At 52.0% G+C, this 20619-nt stretch overlaps 1 protein-coding gene and 7 non-coding genes across 8 annotated transcripts in view; 4 read left to right on the forward strand and 4 right to left on the reverse strand.

Moving 5' to 3' along the window:
• Positions 1 to 20619, reverse strand: part of LOC120375611 (zinc finger protein 850-like) — a gene marked incomplete at its 3' end in the record, with an annotated part of 610246 nt that overhangs the window by 558596 nt on the left and 31031 nt on the right. The gene's annotated exons all lie outside the window — the stretch shown is intronic.
• Positions 5834 to 5905, reverse strand: TRNAC-GCA. The gene has a single exon. It is a non-coding gene; the product is annotated as a tRNA-Cys (tRNA).
• On the reverse strand, positions 8712 to 8875 carry LOC120376171. The gene has a single exon (XR_005587078.1). It is a non-coding gene; the product is annotated as a U1 spliceosomal RNA (small nuclear RNA).
• On the forward strand, positions 12540 to 12655 carry LOC120376033. Its single transcript, XR_005586958.1, has one exon. It is a non-coding gene; the product is annotated as a U5 spliceosomal RNA (small nuclear RNA).
• LOC120376183 lies at positions 14592 to 14755 on the reverse strand. The gene has a single exon (XR_005587091.1). It is a non-coding gene; the product is annotated as a U1 spliceosomal RNA (small nuclear RNA).
• Positions 15486 to 15670, forward strand: LOC120376471. Its single transcript, XR_005587346.1, has one exon. It is a non-coding gene; the product is annotated as a U2 spliceosomal RNA (small nuclear RNA).
• LOC120376521 lies at positions 17974 to 18167 on the forward strand. The gene has a single exon (XR_005587382.1). It is a non-coding gene; the product is annotated as a U2 spliceosomal RNA (small nuclear RNA).
• LOC120376332 lies at positions 18948 to 19139 on the forward strand. Its single transcript, XR_005587218.1, has one exon. It is a non-coding gene; the product is annotated as a U2 spliceosomal RNA (small nuclear RNA).

Consider the following 20619-nt stretch of genomic DNA (forward strand, 5'->3'; position numbering starts at 1 on the left):
TACCCAGTTACTGCGCTGCCGGTGCCCCTCACTCCCGACCCGCAGCCCCTACTATCCCAGACCTGACCTCCAGACTCACAGCTCTGCTGGTGCACCTCACTCCCGACCCGCAGCCCCTACTATCCCAGACCTGACCTCCAGACTCACAGCTCTGCTGGTGCCCCTCACTCCCGATCCGCAGCCCCCTAGTCTCCCTCCAGCTCTGCCGGTGCCCCTCATTCCCGACCCGCAGCCCCTGCTATCCCAGTCCTGACTCCAGACTCACAGTTCTGCTGCTGCCCCCTACTCCCGACCCGGAGCCCCTTAGGCGTCCACCAGCTCTGACGGTGCCCTCACTCCCGACCCGCAGCCCCCTGGTCTCCCTCCTGCTCTGCTGCTGCCCCTCACTCCCGACCCACAGCCCCTCCTATCCCAATCCTGATCTCCAGATCCACAGCTCTGCTGGTGCCCCTCACTCCCGACCCGCAGCCCCTACTATCCCAGTCCTGACCTCCAGACTCACAGCTCTGCTGGTGCCCCTCACTCCCGACCCGCAGCCCCCTGGGTTCCCCCCAGCTCTAGTGGTGCCCCTCACTCCTGACCCGCAGCCCCTGCTATCCCAGTCCTGACCTCCAGACTCACAGTTCTGCTGCTGCCCCTCACTCCCGACCCGCAGCCCCTCCTATCCCAATCCTGATCTCCACACCCAGAGCTCTGCCAGTGCCCCTCACTCCCGACCCGCAGCCCCTACTATCCCAGTCCTGACCTCCAGCCTCACAGCTCTGCTGGTGCCCCTCACTCCCGACCCGCAGCCCCCTCGATTCCTCGCTGAGCTCCCCAGTTACTGCGCTGCTGGTGCCCCTCACTCCCGACCCGCAGCCCCTTAGGCGTCAACCAGCTCTGACGGTGCCCCTCACTCCCGACCCGCAGCCCCTGCTATCCCAGTCCTGACCTCCAGACTCTCAGCTCTGCTGGTGCCCCTCACTCCTGACCCGCAGCCCCTGCGCTCCCTCCAGCTCTGACGGTGCCCCTCACTCCCGACCCGCAGCCCCCTCGATTCCTCGCTGAGCTCCCCAGTTACTGCGCTGCTGGTGCCCCTCACTCCCGACCCGCAGCCCCTTAGGCGTCAACCAGCTCTGATGGTGCCCCTCACTCCCGACCCGCAGCCCCTGCTATCCCAGTCCTGACCTCCAGACTCTCAGCTCTGCTGGTGCCCCTCACTCCCGACCCGCATGGGTCACCCCTGGAGCAGGTTAAAGCTGCAGGTTGACAGTGGGGTTGCTGCCCCTGTGAACAGCTGCTGTAGCACCGCCTGGGCAGGACAGGGAGACCCAGTTATACCCCTCCCCCGCCCCAGCCTGTATCGGGGGATGGGCGCGCTCACACCCTGGGGCCCCTGAGTTGGGACGGAGGGAGGCCCCCGTGCACCAGGGATGCTGTAAGGGCGAACAGGGGCACCCACCCACGCACCCGAGATCTTCTAGGGGGGGAGAGTGGCACCCACACACTCAGGATCTTGTAGCGGGGGACAAGGGCATCCACACTCCGGGATCCTCTGCAGAGGGACGGACACCCACACACCCAGGATTCTGTATGGGGGGCAGAGGTACCCGGACACCTGGGCTCCTGGACAGGGGATGGGGGGCACCGAAACATCCGGGATCTTACCTGGGAGGACAGCGGCGCCTGCAGCTCGAGATGAGATGGGGGCGGGGGGAGCAGGAGCATTTCCCAGTCCCAGGCTGTCCCCGTCTGGCCAAGGCACAGAGCTCACAAGCAGAGTTTAAAGCTCCAGCTGCCAGGCTGCAAAACAAGCCGGGTCCCGTGGCTGGTGCCTGTGATCCCAGCTCCTGGGGAGGCTGAGGCTGGCGGATCGCTTGAGCTCGGGAGTTCTGGGCTGCGGCGGGCTGTGCCGATCGGGTGTCCACACTAAGTTCAGCATCAATATGGTGATCCCGGGGAAGCTTGGGGTCCCCAGGTTGCCTAAGGAGGGGTGAACCAGCCCAGGTTGGAAATGGAGCAGGTCAAAACTCCTGTGCTGATCAGTAGTGGGATCGCACCTGTGAATAGCCCCTGCAGCGTAGCCTGGGTGAGACATGGTCTCTTTTTATACAGACACCCCCCGCAGAGCCTGCAGGGGGGATGGGAGCACCCACACGCTGGGGATTCTGACTTGGGGGGAGGGATGCCCCCCTGCAACACAGATCTTGAAAAGGGGAACAGAGACACCCACAGATCCGGGACGGGGGCAGGCAGGGGAAACCACACACGGGAGCTAGTTCATGGGGTGGGGGACAGAGACACCCACCAGAGATCCTGGATGGGAGCACCCACATGATGGGGATCTTGAACTGGGAGGAGGGAAGCGCCATGTACCAGAGGTTCTGAAGGGGGAACAGGGACACCCACACACCAGGTGTCTTGCAGCAAGAGCTGCGGTCTTGATTTACACACGGCAGTGATGGGGAATTAACCACGTCCCTTGCGGAGCTTGTTCCACTAGATGATTAGCCTCACTGAAGTACCCGGACCTTTTAACAATAAGAAGTGAAATGAAATGGCCACATGATGGCAAGAGATCCTGAGAAACGTGTTAGTCTCTAAGGAGCCACATGTACTCCTGTTATTTTGTGGATACAGACTAACACGGCTGCTCCTCTGAAACCGAAGAGATGAGAAGCCATGTTCTTGTTCAATGTGCATTGAAGCTGAAAAGGGAGATGTTTCCTCTTTGATTCCTAAGCCCCCAACTCTAATCCACTAAACACCCCTTTCCTCCCACAGCCAGGACTAAAACCCAGGAGTCATAACTAGTGGTCCCCCTTAACCTTCTCTCTGTGAGGCGGAAGAAGAAGCTCTGAGACCCCTGTGCTGTCCCCTTGCCACTGTGCCTGGGCTGCACTTGAAACCCAATGGGGTTTCCTTGGGCAGTTCTGAATCTTGCTTCCAGGAAGGGTGTAATTTTAGGAGCAGGTTCCAAATAGTGCAATTAACCAGCCAGAAGGGGCAGCAGGTATCGGTGTAGGAGCCATTGAAATAATCACAGCAAAGTAGTTCAGGGAAACTGTTATTAATGACGTGTGAGTGAAAGGTGAGAATCTGATGGTGTCAGTGTCACACTAGAGGCTGCTGAGATGGTTTTAAATTTGTCATCCAAACCCAGCCACCACCTAGCACGTTTTAACCTCTTCTTCTCTTACCGTTGCTCCTTATCAGGGAAGGGGAGAGAGCAAATGAGCAATAGAAACAGAGACCTAGTGACCGGAGCAAACATTTCTTTGCTCCTTGCTTGGCTCTGTCAATTATTCGGGTACAAACTTACCCCCCACCCACTGTCTGGGCTGGGCTCAGTGGGCAGGAAGAGCTCAGCTGTCAGTGGGACTTGGGGAGCTCAGGACATTACTGGGAGCTGCTTGAACGTTTAGGTGAAAACCACCTAAACACGGACACAAGGTCTAGGCTGCAGTAACTCATCTTGCATCTGCGGCTGTTGAAGCTACAAGGCAGAGGACTAAGTACAACATTTAAACTTATGTTTGACCTCAGAGAATAAAACAAATGTGTCTGTGAAAAGAGGGGAGTCGAGTTCAATCCCTTGTCACCATCAATGTGCAAACCAGGAACCTGTTGCTTTGCATTCCTGATGTGTCACCCTCATGTGGCTATTCTCATAGACTTTAAGGTCAGAAGGGACCATTATGATCATCTAGTCTGACCTCCTGCACAACGCAGGCCACAGAATCTCACCCACCCACTTCTATAACAAACCCCTAACCTATGTCTGAGTAACCTATTCTGTCTCAGTCCCTTTAATTAAAAAATTGTGTTTTTTTCATAGAAACTATATTTTCCTTGTAGAGACACAGGAGCAGATTAATCTACAAAGGGAAGGTGATTCCAAGGCAGTTCTGGAGGAGAAGGGAACGTTTTCAGCATCACTAAATTATTTTGTTGTGCCTCACAGAGAGAGAAAGAGAGAGAGAAAATAAACCTATTAATTTGAGCTACCGACACAGTTCACAGCATGAAATACATAATTTTGTGTTCAATGAATTGTGTTCATTTACATAATATGAAAAATATGTATTAGGCAATGCATGAAAACCTCACTGCATTGAAGAACCCACCTGATCTAGTCAATGTACTACAGAATATTTAAAGAAGTTAAGAAAGATGTGCTTATAAATTAACATGTTGTGCCATTTACACATGCACAAGACACAGAAGAAACTGAATTATTTGAGCTACTAAAATTTCCATTTTCTCACAGCATTTTAGGTCTCAAGGTTGTTTTAATTTGCTTATTTTTTTGGAACTAGAAATGGGGAAAGAGTACACTGAAGTCAGTGGAATTACCGCAGTGAGGGATTAGTCTCATTATTTGTCACTAACAAAACCTTTGTTAACAGAGAGTTAACTTTGACTGTGACTATCTCTTACCTTCCAGAACATCGAGTTCAGTAAAACTCAAACTCTGGAAAAACAGGGAATACAGAGTGAGGGTACATGCCCAGATGACCCTAACTCTGAGTCTGCCCTCTAGAAGAGAATCCCTGATAGCATATGAGAACAAGGAAAGGTCTGGGGACAAATTACAGCTACTTCCCAAGAGATTGTTTCTCCTGTAATTAATTGATCCTGGCCCCATCAATTGATCCTGGCCTGGTGTCTGGCCGTGGAATTTACTGTTTTTATCCCAGCATAATTGTAAAGCAATGTCTTCTTTAAAAGCTCCTTTATTCTAGGTTATACAAACAGGTCACTTCCCAGCTATTTCAAGGAGATGGAATTTTCCTGACCCACAGGGAACTTAAACTAACATGCTCAAGATCACACATTCCTTAGGAGAAAACAAAGGGGAAAAAAACCAAAACCCACCAAACCATTGCTGTTTCTACCCAAATGATCAATGAGACCAGAAAGGGAGACTGTGCAATTAACTGTCTGTACTACACTGAGGGTATGGCTACACTTGCAAATTTGCAGCGCTGCAGCAGGGTGTGAAAAAACACCCTCTGCAGCGCTGCAAATTGCGGTGCTACAAAGCGCCAGTGTAGTCAAAGCCCCAGCGCTGGGAGCGCGGCTCCCAGCACTGTCCGTTATTCCCCACAGGGAGGTGGAGTACGGACAGCGCTGGGAGAGCTTTCTCCCAGCGCTGGCGCTTTGACTACACTTAGCGCTTCAAAGTGCTGCCGAGGGAGCGCTGCCGCGGCAGCGCTTTGAAGTGCTAATGTAGCCATAGCCTGACTCTGCAGTTACTTGGATGCAGACACACCCAGCTCTACGGTTGGTAAACATACAGAGACTCTGCTGCTGCTCATGAACTAGCAGCACATGACCTCTGAACAGCTGCCATTCGAATGCATCTGAAAGTCACAAGGAACAACGATCTGTGTTAAAGGAAGGCTGCCATTTATTAGAGCCCCAATTGATGCTTTGTGCACAAAGAGAGGATTGAATGTGTAACAGGGAGTTTGGTAAATCTTGGTTATTTTAGTTTTGTAACAGGCTCCTGTCCACCCCCAGTAGAGTTTTCAGTCCCAATGGCAACTTACTTACCAAATGTAATACAGACTAGTCCATGCCTCCCACGTGGATGTGGTTCTTGTTCTTCTGCACATTGTAGCCCATGGAGGCCAAGGACCTGCAAATGTGTCTTCATGTGAATTTGTTCAATTGATGAAAACAAACCTAGACACTTAGAGGATTGGAAGAGATTTCAGCTGGGGACATGTTTGCTAGGTTTTTATGCATTTGCACAGGAAAACATTGAGTGTGTCCATTCATTTCAGGGATCCCCATTTAGTGGAGCTCCTGAAAATGGAATTATTTTTACTGAAGTAACAGGTTTGTGAGAGGATACTTGGATTTGAACCAAAGACCACTTGATCTGCAGTCAAACACTCTACCACTGAGCTATACCCCCATGACATTTGCATAGGCAAGTCAGTGACCTTAAGGATTTTGAAGGACGGGCTCTGCCTCTGAGAGCTCCTTTTCTATTCCCAGACCACAGGGGTTTAAAAAATGGGGTTTGATTAAACTTTATATACACATGGAGACACCACAGCTTGCACACCCACCAACATAGCTTCCCCCCACTGTCATAGCTACCACCTCTTGGGGAGATGGGTTAACTGCACGGACAGGACAGCTCTCTCCCCTCCGCCTAGAGCAGCTTCATTATTTATGAACAGGTGGGAAAGAACCTCCCGAATGGACAGCGACCAATGTATCAAATATTGCTGTGTCTGCATTCAATATGGGTAACTGGTCATATTGGGCTGGATTAGTAGGAGCGTTGCCAGCAGATGGAGGGAAGTGATTATTCCCCTCTAGTCAGCACTGGTGAGGCCACATCTGGAGCACTGTGTCCAGTTTTCACCCCCCGCCCCCACTACAGAAACAAATTGGAGAGAGTCTAGGGGAGGGCAACAAAAGTGATTAGGGGGCTGGAAGACATGATTTATGAGGAGAGGCTGAGGGAACTGGGATTGTTTAGTCTGCAGAAGAGAAGAATGAGGCGGGAGTTGATCGCTGCTTTCAACTACCTGAAAGGGGGTTCCAAAGAGGATGGATCTAGACTGTTCTCAGGGGCACCAGATGACAGAACGAGGAGCAATGGTCCCAAGTTGCGGTGGGGACGGTTTAGGTTGGATTTTAGGAAAACCCTTTTTCACTAGGAGGGTGGTGAAGCACTGGAATGGGTTCCCTAGGGAGGTGGTGGAATCTCCTTCCTGAGAGGTTTTTAAGGTCAGCCTTGACAAAGCCCTGGCTGGGATGATTTTGGCAAGGCTGTTGCCTGCTGTGAGAAAAACAGAAGAGTGCTCCCTGAGCTGGTGTCACTGGCTGAAGCTTTTCTATAGTATGAAACAAGTATAGTGGGGGCACCTGGCATTGGCCACTGTCAGCAGACAGGATACTGGGCTAGGTCTTTAACTTGGACGGGTAGCTAGGAAGACGGTCAATCAGACAGAACCCGTTTGACAAACCTTTTCATTTCCTTGTTATTGCCTGACTCCTTTAATTCTTTTCCTTTTCCTTATTTCCCAGCAGACCGACTAGCCACCAGATTTGGGTGCTAGCAGAGGGACCTGACGAGCTCCTTCTTTTGGGCAGCGTTGAACATGCCAGGGCACAGTCAGCTTCTGGATGCTCATCTGAATGTAACGCCTAGCTCTCACCTTTATTTCTGTTTCTTAGCTCTTTTGGGCCATCCATCTTTGGTCTGACCTGTAGGATCGCTGCATTAGGAGAGATGGCTAATTAATGAGCCCATAAACCTTGGAAATCAAATGAAACCTGAAGTCCGTAGAAGACCTCGAAAGACCCTTGGGGGGTGGAGTGCGAGCTGAGGAAGAGTTCCCTGCACAGCTTACCTCTCCATTCTCGTTTTCCTGTCCTGAGCGCAAAAGCCAGGAAGCAGCTCCGGGTAGGGAGGGGATACCATATGTGTGCAGTGGTTAGACAGGAAACAGCAAGGAACTGGACTCGTATGGAGTGAAACTGTAAGCATCTTCTGTATGCCTGATGGCTGCAGGTTTGAGAGAGTTATGTAGGAAGTGGAGGCTTACGGTGGGCTTTCAGAGGAAATGTAATGGAAAGGCAGCCGAAAGTGGAATCCCAGGTTTTTAAACAATCCTCCACTAACACACCAAACAGCTCAGGTCTAGTTACTCATTGAAAATTAGGATAAAGTTACAGCAAGATTTCATCATAAATGAAGTCAAACCCTAAAGATTTCAGAACACAACTGCTATAAGGAGCCACGAGGGAAGCAATACAAAGTCAACCTTGCCTCAGAGAAAGGCAGTTAAACAATTTCTCTTTTTTAAAGCAGCATAATCTCCCCAAACGGAAGGGCACTGTTCCCGGAGAAGGGTCCTGGAGAGGGTTTTCCTCGTTGGTGCCGGCCATCCACCTCCCCGAAAGGCGGGAGCTAGGTGGACGGAAGAATTCTTCCGACCAAGGCGCGGACTGATGTAGCCGCGCGATTTCGTTCCCGTGCAGCCCAGGCCCGAGGGTCGGTGCGTGCTGAACAGTTAAGTCAAAACAGCTCCGTCCGTCAGAGGTGTGCAAAAGGGAAAACCCGCTCCTGCGCGGCACGGCCATGCCGCCCTAACCTGCAGCGTAGCTAAAGGGCATTCGGGGAGGCGGTGGGTGGGCCTCAAGCAACGGAAAGCCCTCCTCCAGCATGGGGTTGTGACAGCCTAGTCTCCGTAGCACAGACAGGGTGGCCACCAAGAGACAGGAACAGACAGCGAAAGCCAAAGCGGCCCCAGGGCAGGGGGCGAGGCTGCCTGTTGGACGAGGAGACCGGGTGGGACAGGCGTTTTGGACAGGCCGTCCTCCCGTCAAAAGAGGAAGAGCCCGAGAAGAAGGGCCAGGCAAGAAACTATAAGCAGGGAAAGAAGCAGAGCAGGCAGGCAGGCAGGCAGCTCCCCTTAGAGCCAAGGAAGGCACCGGTCCAAGCCCCCCAAAAGCAGACTAGAGAGCAGATCAGCTGCAAAAGACTAGGGAAAGCCAAGAACACAGAGAGACCCAAGTAAAGTTTCAGAGCTGAGCTTTGCTTACGAGGAGGAACGTGTGACAAAGATACCTAAAAGTACAGAGCCTGTGGAAAAGAGCACTCCCAAAGGCCCAGAATAACAGCTGTTTTCCTGAAAATCTGCTTTGCAGTGCACTAAGCCTAAAAAGCCCACTATCAGTTGTCTGTTGTTCAAACCAATCACCAGGGGAGAGCGCGAACGCAGTCCCCCACTACCACAAATTATACAGTTGAGTTTCCCGCATTTGGGGAAATCGCAGGGGTCAGCACACCCGTAGTGCAATGGATGAGCCTCACCCTGGGAAAACCACCTTCATGATCATGGTATCTCCCCTGCCAGGTAAGTATGAGTTCCTGCTGCCCGGCCGCCGCCCGCCCTCGCTCGCCCCGCACTTATAACACACGGGGCGGACCGCCGCGCCCCCACCGCCGGCCTCGCCCCCACCGGCCCACACTGCCGACAGCTGCCCCGACGTGGCCCCCGGAGACCGTCCCTTCCCCACGCCGAGCTCCCGGTGCCAAAGTCGGGCCCTGCCTGGCAGCCTGCGTCCGCTCCCACGATGCTCTGCTCGCACACAGATCTGCATACCTGCTCAAGCGGCTCCGCCCCTCCGCTCGGGCCCCTCCCCCTGCCCGCCCGGGCCGCCGCTCTTGCGTGCTCAGCTCTTTGAGCTCAGATGGGGTGTAGTGCTCAGATCGAGTGCGACAGACCTTAACTTTGCCATGTGAGGGTCATTCTAGCCCCATTACCTGGCTTGCTTATTTATACCTACGACTGTCTTTAACTGTTGTATGCGTGATGTACCCTCACTGCTTGCTGACTGTATCTTGAACTCACCCACAGTATATCCCACATTGGGGACATTGCACACTGTATAAGTTATGTGCTGTCCAATACCAAAGTACTAGCATCCCCCTATACTCCGTATGTCACCCCTGATGACCAGTAACTGATGTTACAAACTCTCTGTATTATCTATTCTTAAACATTTTCTAATAAACATTTTAAACTAAAATTGCCCTATACTCTGTATGTCACCCCCGATGACCAATATCTGACATTTCAACTCTCTGTATCGTTCATTTTCAAATATTTTCTAATAAACTTTTAAATCTTGGCCTATCCAAGTGCTTGGCTGTGATCAAGTGTCTTGATGTTTTTGGTCTTTTGGCCTCGAGATGAAAACCTTGTCTGTGTCTTGGGAACCTTGAGGTAAAAAAATTATCTAAGTTGTAGCGGGTCCCGTCCCGGGAAGCCAGGCCATCGGAGAGACGAGGTGGCCCACCTGCTGCTGGGGAAAGAGTGCAGCTTGCATTTCGCTTCTCTCTCGCTCTCTCCCCACCGGAAGTTGGTCCAATACAAGAATGACCTCCCCTGCCTTGTCTCACGTCAGTTTCTCCTCAGGGCAGAAGGTCGGGTGTTGTCAGCCACTCTCCAGAAACTGGACGGCCACTCGATCCCTTTTGTTACCTGCCAAGTGAGGCTGAGTGCACTGGCAGGCAGCGCCGTTTGAAGAAGTGGAAGATTGGACAAATGACCAGGGAGGAGTATAAAAATATTGCTCAGGCACGCAGGAGTGAAATCAGGAAGGGCAACTCACGCTTGGAGTTGCAGCTAGCAAGAGATGTTAAGAGTAACAACAAGAAGGGTTTCTTCAGGGAGGTTAGCAACAAGAAGAAAGTCAAGGAAAGTGTGGGCCCCTTACAGAATGAGGGAGGCGACCTAGTGACAGAGGATGTGGAAAAAGCTAATGTACTCAATGCTTCCCCACCCTCCCCCTTCGTGATTTTGTCTTCACGAACAAAATCAGCTCCCAGACTGCTGCTCTGGGCAGCACAGCATGGAGAGGAGGTGACCAGCCCTCTGTGGAGAAAGAAGTGCTTCGGGACTATTTAGAAAAGCTGGATGAGCACAAATCCATGGGGACGGATGCGCTGCATCCGAGGGTGCTAAAGGAGTTGGCGGGTGTGATTGCAGAAAATTCATGGCCATTGGGGGAGGTCCCAAATGACTGGGAAAGGCTAATGTAGTGCCCATCTTTAAAAGAGGGAAGAAAGAAGGAGGATCCGGGGAACTACAGGCCAGTCAGCCTCACCTCACTCCCTGGAAAAATCATGGAGCAGGTCCTCAAGGAATCAATTCTGAAGCACTTAGAGGAGAGGCAAATGATCAGGAGCGGTCAGCATGGATTCAGCAAGGGCAAGTCACGCCTGACTAACCTAATTGCCTTCTGTGAGGAGAGAACTGGGTCTGTGGATGAGGGAAAAGCAATGAATGTGTTCTTCCTTGACTTTAGCAAAGTTTTTGATACGGTCTCCCACAGTATTCTTGTCGGCAAGTTCAAGAAGTTTGGGCTGGATGAATGGACTATAAGGTGGACTATAAGCTGGCTAGGTCCTCGGGCTCAACGGGTAGTGATCAATGGCTCCACGTCTAATTGGCAGCCGGTCTCAAGCGGCGTGCCCCAAGGCTCGGTCCTGGGGCCGGTTGTGTACAATATCTTCGTTAAGGATCTGGAGGATGGCGTGGACTGCACTCTCAGCAAGTTTGCAGATGACGCTAAACTGGGAGGAGCGGTCGATACGCTGGAGGGTACGGAGAGGCTACAGAGGGACCTAGACAAATTGGAGGATTGGGCTGAAAGAAACCTGATGAGGTTCAACAAGGACAAGTGCCCAGTCCTGCACTTAGGACGGAAGAATCCGTGCACTGCTCCAGACTAGGGACCGAATGGCTAGGCAGCAGTTCTGCAGAAAAGGACCTAGAGGTTACAGTGGAAGAGAAGCTGGATATGAGTCGACAGCGTGCCCTTGTTGCCAAGAAGGCTAACGGCATTTTGGACTGTATACATAGGGGCATTGCCAGCAGATCGAGGGATGTGGTCATTCCCTTCTTCGACGTTGGTGAGGCCTCATCTGGAGTACCGTGTCCGGTTTTGGGCCCCACACTGCAAGAAGGATGTGGAAAAACTGAAAAGAGTCCAGCATAGGGCAACAAAAGTGATTAGGGGGCTGGAAGACATGATTTATGAGGAGAGGCTGAGGGAACTGGGATTGTTTAGTCTGCAGAAGAGAAGAATGAGGGGGGAGTTGATCACTGCTTTCAACTACCTGAAAGGGGGTTCCAAAGAGGATGGATCTAGACTGTTCTCAGGGGCACCAGATGACAGAACGAGGAGCAATGGTCCCAAGTTGCGGTGGGGAAGGTTTAGGTTGGATCTTAGGAAAACCCTTTTTCACTAGGAGGGTGGTGAAGCACTGGAATGGGTTCCCTAGGGAGGTGGTGGAATCTCCTTCCTGAGAGGTTTTTAAGGTCAGCCTTGACAAAGCCCTGGCTGGGATGATTTAGTTGGGGATTGGGTTGGACTAGATGACCTCCTGAGGTCCCTTCTAACCCTGATATTCCATGATTTGAAGCTGTTCCCGTGTATCAAGGTGAGCTGCAGCTCAGCGAACCCCAAGGATCTGAGTGAGGCGAGCTACTTTGCAGCAGAGGCAGACCAAGCGGCAGGTACAACGCGGGGTCGCACCCCGGCCGGCAGATAGAATCTCATGTGCGAGATCCCGGCTCCTGTTACTTTGCAAAGTGTGTGCGTTTGCTCCGGGTTTTAGCTGTGGGCCAAGTGCCCTCTGGCTTCTCGTCCGGGCTCCGTCCTCCATGCGCCTGAGCATCAGCGGGACTGTCTCAGGAGAGCAGCTGCCCCATCCCAATCTCCGCCCAGCCGGGGAAGGAGCAGAGGCAGCCCGGAGAAAAGACTCCTTTGAGCGCCGGAGACGGCTGGAGCATCTTATTTGCATAGCCACAGTGCATTGCGTGCAGCGAAGCGAGTCCCTGGTCGAGGGGCTGGTTTTGCTCCCTGTGTCCCCGGTTTCGATGATCCAACTCGGGCTGCCAATCGGTTCAATTCCATTTCCTCTGAAAGCTAGCGGTGTAGCGGGCTGGGAGAGTAGTCACCCTGACTTTTGGGAGCGTAGGCGGTTGCCCCGGCAGCGCCTCTGCCACAAGTTCTACATACTCTGCTTTCTCTTCAGTTCGTATAAATCTTTTGCCTTTTACTAAAGATTTCTGTGGAGAGGAATGTTGATGAGTTTGTACCCAATTTTTTAAGGCTTTGCTTTGGCAAGGCTGTTGCCTGCTGTGAGAAAAACAGAAGAGTGCTCCCTGAGCTGGTGTCACTGGCTGAAGCTTTTCTATAATATGAAAAAAGTATAGTGGGGGCACCTGGCATTGGCCACTGTCAACAGACAGGATACTGGGCTAGGTCTTTAACTTGGACGGGTAGCTAGGAAGACGGTCAATCAGACAGAACCCGTTTGACAAACCTTTTCATTTCCTTGTTATTGCCTTACTCCTTTAATTCTTTTCCTTTTCCTTATTTCCCAGCAGACCGACTAGCCACCAGATTTGGGTGCTAGCAGAGGGACCTGACGAGCTCCTTCTTTTGGGCAGCGTTGAACATGCCAGGGCACAGTCAGATTCTGGATTCTCATCTGAATGTAACGCCTAGCTCTCACCTTTATTTCTGTTTCTTAGCTCTTTTGGGCCATCCATCTTTGGTCTGACCCGTAGGATCGCTGCATTAGGAGAGATGGCTAATTAATGAGCCCATAAACCTTGGAAATCAAATGAAACCTGAAGTCCGTAGAAGACCTCGAAAGGCCCTTGGGGGGTGGAGTGCGAGCTGAGGAAGAGTTCCCTGCACAGCTTACCTCTCCATTCTCGTTTTCCTGTCCTGAGCGCAAAAGCCAGGAAGCAGCTCCGGGTAGGGAGGGGATACCATATGTGTGCAGTGGTTAGACAGGAAACAGCAAGGAACTGGACTCATATGGAGTGAAACTGTGAGCATCTTCTGTATGCCTGATGGCTGCAGGTTTGAGAGAGTTATGTAGGAAGTGGAGGCTTACGGTGGGCTTTCAGAGGAAATGTAATGGAAAGGCAGCCGAAAGTGGAATCCCAGGTTTTTAAACAATCCTCCACTAACACACCAAACAGCTCAGGTCTAGTTACTCATTGAAAATTAGAATAAAGTTACAGCAAGATTTCATCATAAATGAAGTCAAACCCTAAAGATTTCAGAACACAACTGCTATAAGGAGCCACGAGGGAAGCAATACAAAGTCAACCTTGCCTCAGAGAAAGGCAGTTAAACAATTTCTTTTTTAAAGCAGCATAATCTCCCAAACGGAAGGGCACTGTTCCCGGAGAAGGGTCCTGGAGAGGGTTTTCCTCGTTGGTGCCGCCATCCACCTCCCGAAAGGCGGAGCTAGGTCGACGGAAAAATTCTTCCGACCAAGGCGCGGACTGATGTAGCCGCGCCGATTTACGTTCCCCGTGCAGCCCAGGCCCGAGGGTCGGTGCGTGCTGAACAGTTAAGTCAAAACAGCTCCGTCCGTCAGAGGTGTTCAAAAGGGAAAACCCGCTGCTGGGCGACACGGCCACGCCGCCCTAACCCGCAGCGTAGCTAAAGGGCATTCGGGGAGGCGGTGGGTGGGCCTCAAGCAACGGAAAGCCCTCCTCCAGCATGGGGTTGTGACAGCCTAGTCTCCGTAGCACAGACAGGGTGGCCACCAAGAGACAGGAACAGACAGCGAAAGCCAAAGCGGCCCCAGGGCAGGGGGCGAGGCTGCCTGTTGGACGAGGAGACCGGGTGGGACAGGCGTTTTGGACAGGCCGTCCTCCCGTCAAAAGAGGAAGAGCCCGAGAAGAAGGGCCAGGCAAGAAGCTACAAGCAGGGAAAGAAACAGAGCAGGCAGGCAGGCAGGCAGGCAGCTCCCCTTAGAGCCAAGGAAGGCACCGGTCCAAGCCCCCCAAAAGCAGACTAGAGAGCAGATCAGCTGCAAAAGACTAGGGAAAGCCAAGAACACAGAGAGACCCAAGTAAAGTTTCAGAGCTGAGCTTTGCTTACGAGGAGGAACTTGTGACAAAGATACCTAGAAGTACAGGGCCTGTGGAAAAGAGCATTCCCAAAGGCCTAGAATAACAGCTGTTTTCCTGAAAATCTGCTTTGCAGTGCACTAAGCCTAAACAGCCCACTATCAGTTGTCTGTTGTTCAAACCAATCACCAGGGGAGAACGCAAACGCAGTCCCCCACTACCACAAATTATGCAGTTGAGTTTCCCGCATTTGGGGAAATCGCAGGGGTCAGCACACCCACAGTGCAATGGATGAGCCTCACCCTGGGAAAACCACCTTCGTGATCATGGTATCTCCCCTGCCAGGTAAGTATGAGTTCCTGCTGCCCGGCCGCCGCCCGCCCTCGCTCGCCCCGCACTTATAACACACGGGGCGGACCGCCGCGCCCCCACCGCCGGCCTCGCCCACACCGGCCCCCACTGCCGACAGCTGCCCCGACGTGGCCCCCGGAGACCGTCCCTTCCCCACGCCGAGCTCCCGGTGCCAAAGTCGGGCCCTGCCTGGCAGCCTGCGTCCGCTCCCACGATGCTCTGCTCGCACACAGATCTGCATACCTGCTCACGCGGCTCCGCCCCTCCGCTCGGGCCCCTCCCCCTGCCGCCCGGGCCGCCGCTCTTGCGTGCTCAGCTCTTTGAGCTCAGATGGGGTGTAGTGCTCAGATCGAGTGCGACAGACCTTAACTTTGCCATGTGAGGGTCATTCTAGCCCCATTACCTGGCTTGCTTATTTATACCTACGACTGTCTTTAACTGTTGTATGCGTGATGTACCCTCACTGCTTGCTGACTGTATCTTGAACTCACCCACAGTATACCCCACATTGGGGACATTGCACACTGTATAAGTTATGTGCTGTCCAATACCAAAGTACTAGCATCCCCCTATACTCCGTATGTCACCCCTGATGACCAGTAACTGATGTTACAAACTCTCTGTATTATCTATTCTTAAACATTTTCTAATAAACATTTTAAACTAAAATTGCCCTATACTCTGTATGTCACCCCCGATGACCAATATCTGACATTTCAACTCTCTGTATCGTTCATTTTCAAATATTTTCTAATAAACTTTAAATCTGTTCTTATCAGTTGAATATCGGATATGTCCTTATTTGAGGACTGTATATTAAACTGATTTTTGAAACAGGGGGCTGGAATAGGAGCTTGCTCTGTCCACCCCATGCATTGACCTGGTATTGCAGTGCCTCCAGGACCGGTGGTGCCTCTCCTTCTGGGGAGAATCTTCTGGTTAGAAAAGCAGAAAGAATTTTACTGTAATGATGCCCCTTTAGAGCAGTTTTGTTCGAGTTGTTGAAAACAGATTGGAAACCCTTGTCTTCTTTACAATAAAATATTGTTATGTTTTCTTGGGGTCTAATGTTTTGTGAGGCTGTCGATAGATATGTGAGGTTCTTTGTCTTGCTAGAGGATTGTTTAAGGAGCTGGGATCCTTTTTTTCTGCGGCGAGTCTTTTCAACCATTAGTATGAGGGATGAAGGCTTTCCGGGCTGTTGGGGAGATGGTTGGTTGGTTGGTTGTTTTGTTTGCACGCACAGGCAGAGACGGCGCTGTTTAAAGCTGCTCCCGTGCATCAGGTCAGGTTAGCTGCAGCTCACCGAACCCCGAGGATCTCAGGTGAGCTACTTTGTAGCAGAGGCAGACCAAGCAGCAGGTACAATGCCGGGTCGCACCCCGGCTGGCAGATACAATCTCAATGACGGAGAGATGTTTTCCGTTGGACCGTATGAACTCGAACCGTAAACTCACTGAACGTTAAATCTCACCAAATGAGGGTCAACCCAGCCCCATCATCGTATCCACTGGTTATACTCCACACCTGAACATAGCCGTCATATGAACAACCTACCCTCCTATCTCAGTGTCTGTACGTTGACCCGTTAACCTTTTACTCCCAATCGGGGCTATGGCAGATGATGTATTCCTTACGCCACCTGATCTTAAACTGAATTTTGCACCCCCTCGACAATCTGTACGTTATTCCCTGACCACCAGAAACTTCTACGCCTAAACTCTGTGGCCTACACTTTTAAAAACAAACAAACAAACAAATGAAAAAAAAAACCCATCATCTTAGTAAAATCAGAGGCTGCCAGGAGGTTCAACCTGCTGCTCACTGCAGGACCGATCCCCCACTAAAGGGCCCCCCTCCGGGGTTGAGCTTGCAACCCTGGGTTTAGCAGGCTAATGCTCAAGCCCCCGAGCTACCCCTCCCCCCTACGTTGACACTTGCTCGCGATCCCGGCTCCTGCCCCTTTGCAAGGTGTGTGCGTCTGCTCCTGGGTTTTAAGCCTGCTAACCCAGCGGGGGCCCGATTGCCCTCTGGCTTCCCGCCCGGCTCCCTCCGCCATGCGCCTGGGCGTCAGCGGGACTGTCTCAGGAGAGCAGCTTTCCCCCTCCCCCGCATCCCAATCTCCGCCCAGCTGGGGAACGCAGCCCTGAGAAAAGACTCCTTTGAGCGCTGGAGGCCGGCGGGGAACTCTCATTTCCATACCCACGGTGCATTGCGTGCAGCGAAGCGAGTCGCTGCTCAAGGGGCTGGTTTTGCTCCCAATGTCCCCGGTTCCCATGAGCCAATTTGGCATTTAAATCGGTTCAATTAAATTTCCTCTAAAAGGGAGAGGTTTAGTGGGGCTGTCGGTGTAGTTACTCCGAGTTGAGCGGAAGGCGCCTTTCCCCTGGCAGTGCCTCTGCAGGTTGCTCTGGTTTCTCTTCAGATGGTATAAATCTTTTGTCTCCTCTGCTTCCTGCTCCCGAAAAGCACAAGCACAGCTTTTCCTGGAGAGTAACCGTTATGCGTTTCCGCCCCAGTTTTGTGAGATTGTTATCTCACGTCGTGGGAAGAAAGCAGAATGGGGGTCGGACTTTTGCGCCTTGAACAGAGCGGTGGTGTGTGTTTCCTTGACTAGCTGCTGCCTGTTTGTGGCTGGGAGGCAACCCTTACCGATGATGGCAGGGGACAGCTCTCTTGTGTTCTGCAGTGATGCTGCAATTTTTTGTTGTGCCCCTCCCCTGCTGCAAACCAGGCAGGCAGGCTTGGTGGCCCGCGGAGGTGGGTCGAGCCCAGGTTTCCTTTGGCAGACGCCTGGTTGAGAACCGGTGCTGTATCCTATAGGGATCTTAGTCATCTCTTGTCTAAGCTGACAAGCCCTAATGTCTGTAGTCTCGTCTCATACTTTGGAAGCCTGCTATTTACCCCTTTCAGTTGTAAAAACTGACTCTTGATTCCTACCCTTTCTTTCCTATCTGCTAACCAGTTACTGATCCATGAGAGGGAGGGGCTTGAGCCGTCTGGAGTAGCTCGTGACTGTGAGTGGCAACCTCAGGGCAGACTGTTGAGAAGCAGGGCACAACCCCCAAAATGGTTGTACGTTCTAGACTTAGATTTCACCAAGTGTCAGATACTGGATGATGTGCCTTTTATGACTTTTTAAACCCAAACTTGCGATTTGGGGATAATTTAAGCGTTCTGTGCAGAGGACTAGAAATACTTTTATTAACCTGTAGTTTAGATCATTTTAACATTCGCTGGAATCACAGTTTTAAATCTGTTCTTATCACTTTAATAACTGATACTTCCTCTATCTCAGGACTAGCTATTACACTGATTTTTTGGAATAGGGAGACGGAATAGCAGCTTCCTCCATCCACTGCACACAGCGCCCCGTTATTGCGGCACTGAACCTCCAGGAACGGTGGGCCTCCCTATGGGGAGAATATTGTGGTTGAAGAGCAGCGAAGAAAAGTCGTGTTGTCTGTGTTACCATTTGGTTTGTACTAAGAGTATGGTTTCGAGTAATCTGTGACTCTTTCATCAGTTATTAGTTACATCTTATGATTAAGCCTCTGAGTTGAAAGGCTGCTCTTGCAGATTTTACTTTGTCGTTGTTTGTAGGTCAGTTAAACAGCTGCTTTCTTAGTCTATTCTGTGTAGGTTCTTAAACTGCTCTCTTTAGTATACCTTCCAGAATTAATGGCATGCTTTGGCTCGTTCTTTCCCTCGTCTCCCCACAGAAGAGAAAATTTCCATCCCTTTTCCCATTGGGAAAATGCCACCCTCTTAACCTAGGAAACAGTCTCTGTAAATGTTTTGCCCAGACGAGGGCTACTACATAGGAGCAGAAGAGGAGGAAGGTTGTGGCCCTTTGAGTCACATTCCTAGCGTGACTCAAGGAAAATAATTAAAGGGAAAAAAAAGTGTCGGGGGGGGGGTGCGCGAGCGGCTCGGGGGCAGCAGGTCAGTGGGTGGGTTTTTGTGGAAAGGAGGAGCGTACAGGGAACTGTCTCTTTTTTTCTTTCTTTTTTTTTTTTAACAGAATTGTGTGTCAAGGTTCTTGCTTTGAATTCTTCCACTGGAGTCATTTTAGGGAAGTGAGCCTCACTTAGAGTTACCTCGCTACGGTGTTCGTTGCGTGGCTGAGTGCTCGCCCCGGCGAGGTAGAAAGCGGTGGGGGCAGGGGGTGTGCATGTGCCGCAAAGCCTGAGCATCGCTTCTCGGCTCCTTGAGCTAAGATCAAGCGTAGTATCTGTTCTTATCAGTTTAATATCTGATAGGTCCTTTATTTGAGAACTGTATATTAAATTGATTTTTGGAACAGGGAGTTGGAATAGGAGCTTGCTCCATCCGCTCCACGCATCAGCCTGGTATTGCAGTACTTCTGGGCACGGTGCACCTCCCCCAGGGAGAACATACTGGTTTAAGAAAAACAGATCAAAATTCTTTGTGCTCTGTAAAGCTCTGTGCTTCTCGGCTCCTTGGAGCTAAGATCAAGTGTAGTTGAGCTCAGGTCGAGTGCGACAGACCTTAACTTTGCCATGTGTGTGGCTGAGTGCTCGCCCCGGCGAGGTAGAAAGCGGTGGGGGCAGGGGGTGTGCGCGTGCCGCAAAGCCTGAGCATCGCTTCTTGGCTCTTTGAGCTAAGAGCAGCTCATGAGACGCTTAATGGTCTCGGACACTATCCGCTGGTCCAGAGACATTTACACGGAGCACGTCACCGGCCACCACCAGTACCAGGAGTGAGCGGGCGTGACTCTGTGCACCCACAGGGGGGATGGAACCTGTGGACCCCCCGTTGGACTCGATCCCCTAAGCCATGAACCCACCAAACCATACTCCACCATGTGAGGGTTGTCCCAACCCCATTACTCAGCCTGCTTATTCGTGCCCATGACTATCTGTAACCTGTTTGTATGAGTGATGTACCCTCACAGTTTACTTGCCTGTACCTTGAACTGACCCACCGTATACCCCGCATTGGGGACATGACAGACTATGTATATGTATGTGCTGCCTAACACCAAAACGTTAACATCCCCCCACAATCTGTATGTAATCCCCAATGACACAATAACTGACGCATCAAACACTTTGTATCGTTTATTTTAAATATTCTCTAATAAAATTTAAATCTGTTCTTATCAGTTTAATCTCTTTTAATATGAGATTTCATACTGAGGGGACCTGACTATGTCTCAAGGGACAGACCCTGTGGCTCCTGCACTACAGCCCGGGGAACCAAGCCCTGTTCAGAAGCATTCTGCTGCCCTGCACAGGCTCCCAGCTATAGTAACCCCTAGGATTCCAGGAACATGCCGAGCCAGGAAGTCCGAGGACCGAGGTGCTGTCGGAAGGAGCTCCCGTATCCCAAAACCGATGGAGCGAGACCCCGCCACGCGGCGGAGCAGGCGCCATGCTCCCCAGCCACCAGTGGACAACACCGCTATCTGCTTGCCGCCAGATAAACTCCCATCTGCTCATCAGCAACCACAGCCTGAGAAGCCTGTTCCTGAGGACCAGCAGCTGAAAGGAAGCATCCCTGACGACCGGCAGCTGCAAGGAGCCCACCCCGCTGCCGAGCGCCATCTGGAGGAACCTACAGCCTCACCATCTCTAACACCAGCTGGAGCCCATTCCCGCCCGCCTCAACTGCCGGAGGAGACGCCCACGGACCAACCGCTACTCCTCATGGGTAAGTGCCCCACTGCACCCCAGCCCGGCCCCTGCTGGGGACCCCACAGCCCTCCCAGGAGCTGCCTGCACTGCGCTGCTGCTGCAGGGGCTGCCTGAGGAGCCCCACCGCATGCTCCGGCCACTGCCAGAGACGCGGAAGAGTCCCTGCCGCAAGCCCCGCCACGTGTCCCAGCTGCTGCTGCCCGGGG

The sequence above is a fragment of the Mauremys reevesii genome, linkage group 12 (assembly GCF_016161935.1).
Source record: "Mauremys reevesii isolate NIE-2019 linkage group 12, ASM1616193v1, whole genome shotgun sequence".
Lineage (NCBI taxonomy): Eukaryota > Metazoa > Chordata > Testudines > Geoemydidae > Mauremys > Mauremys reevesii.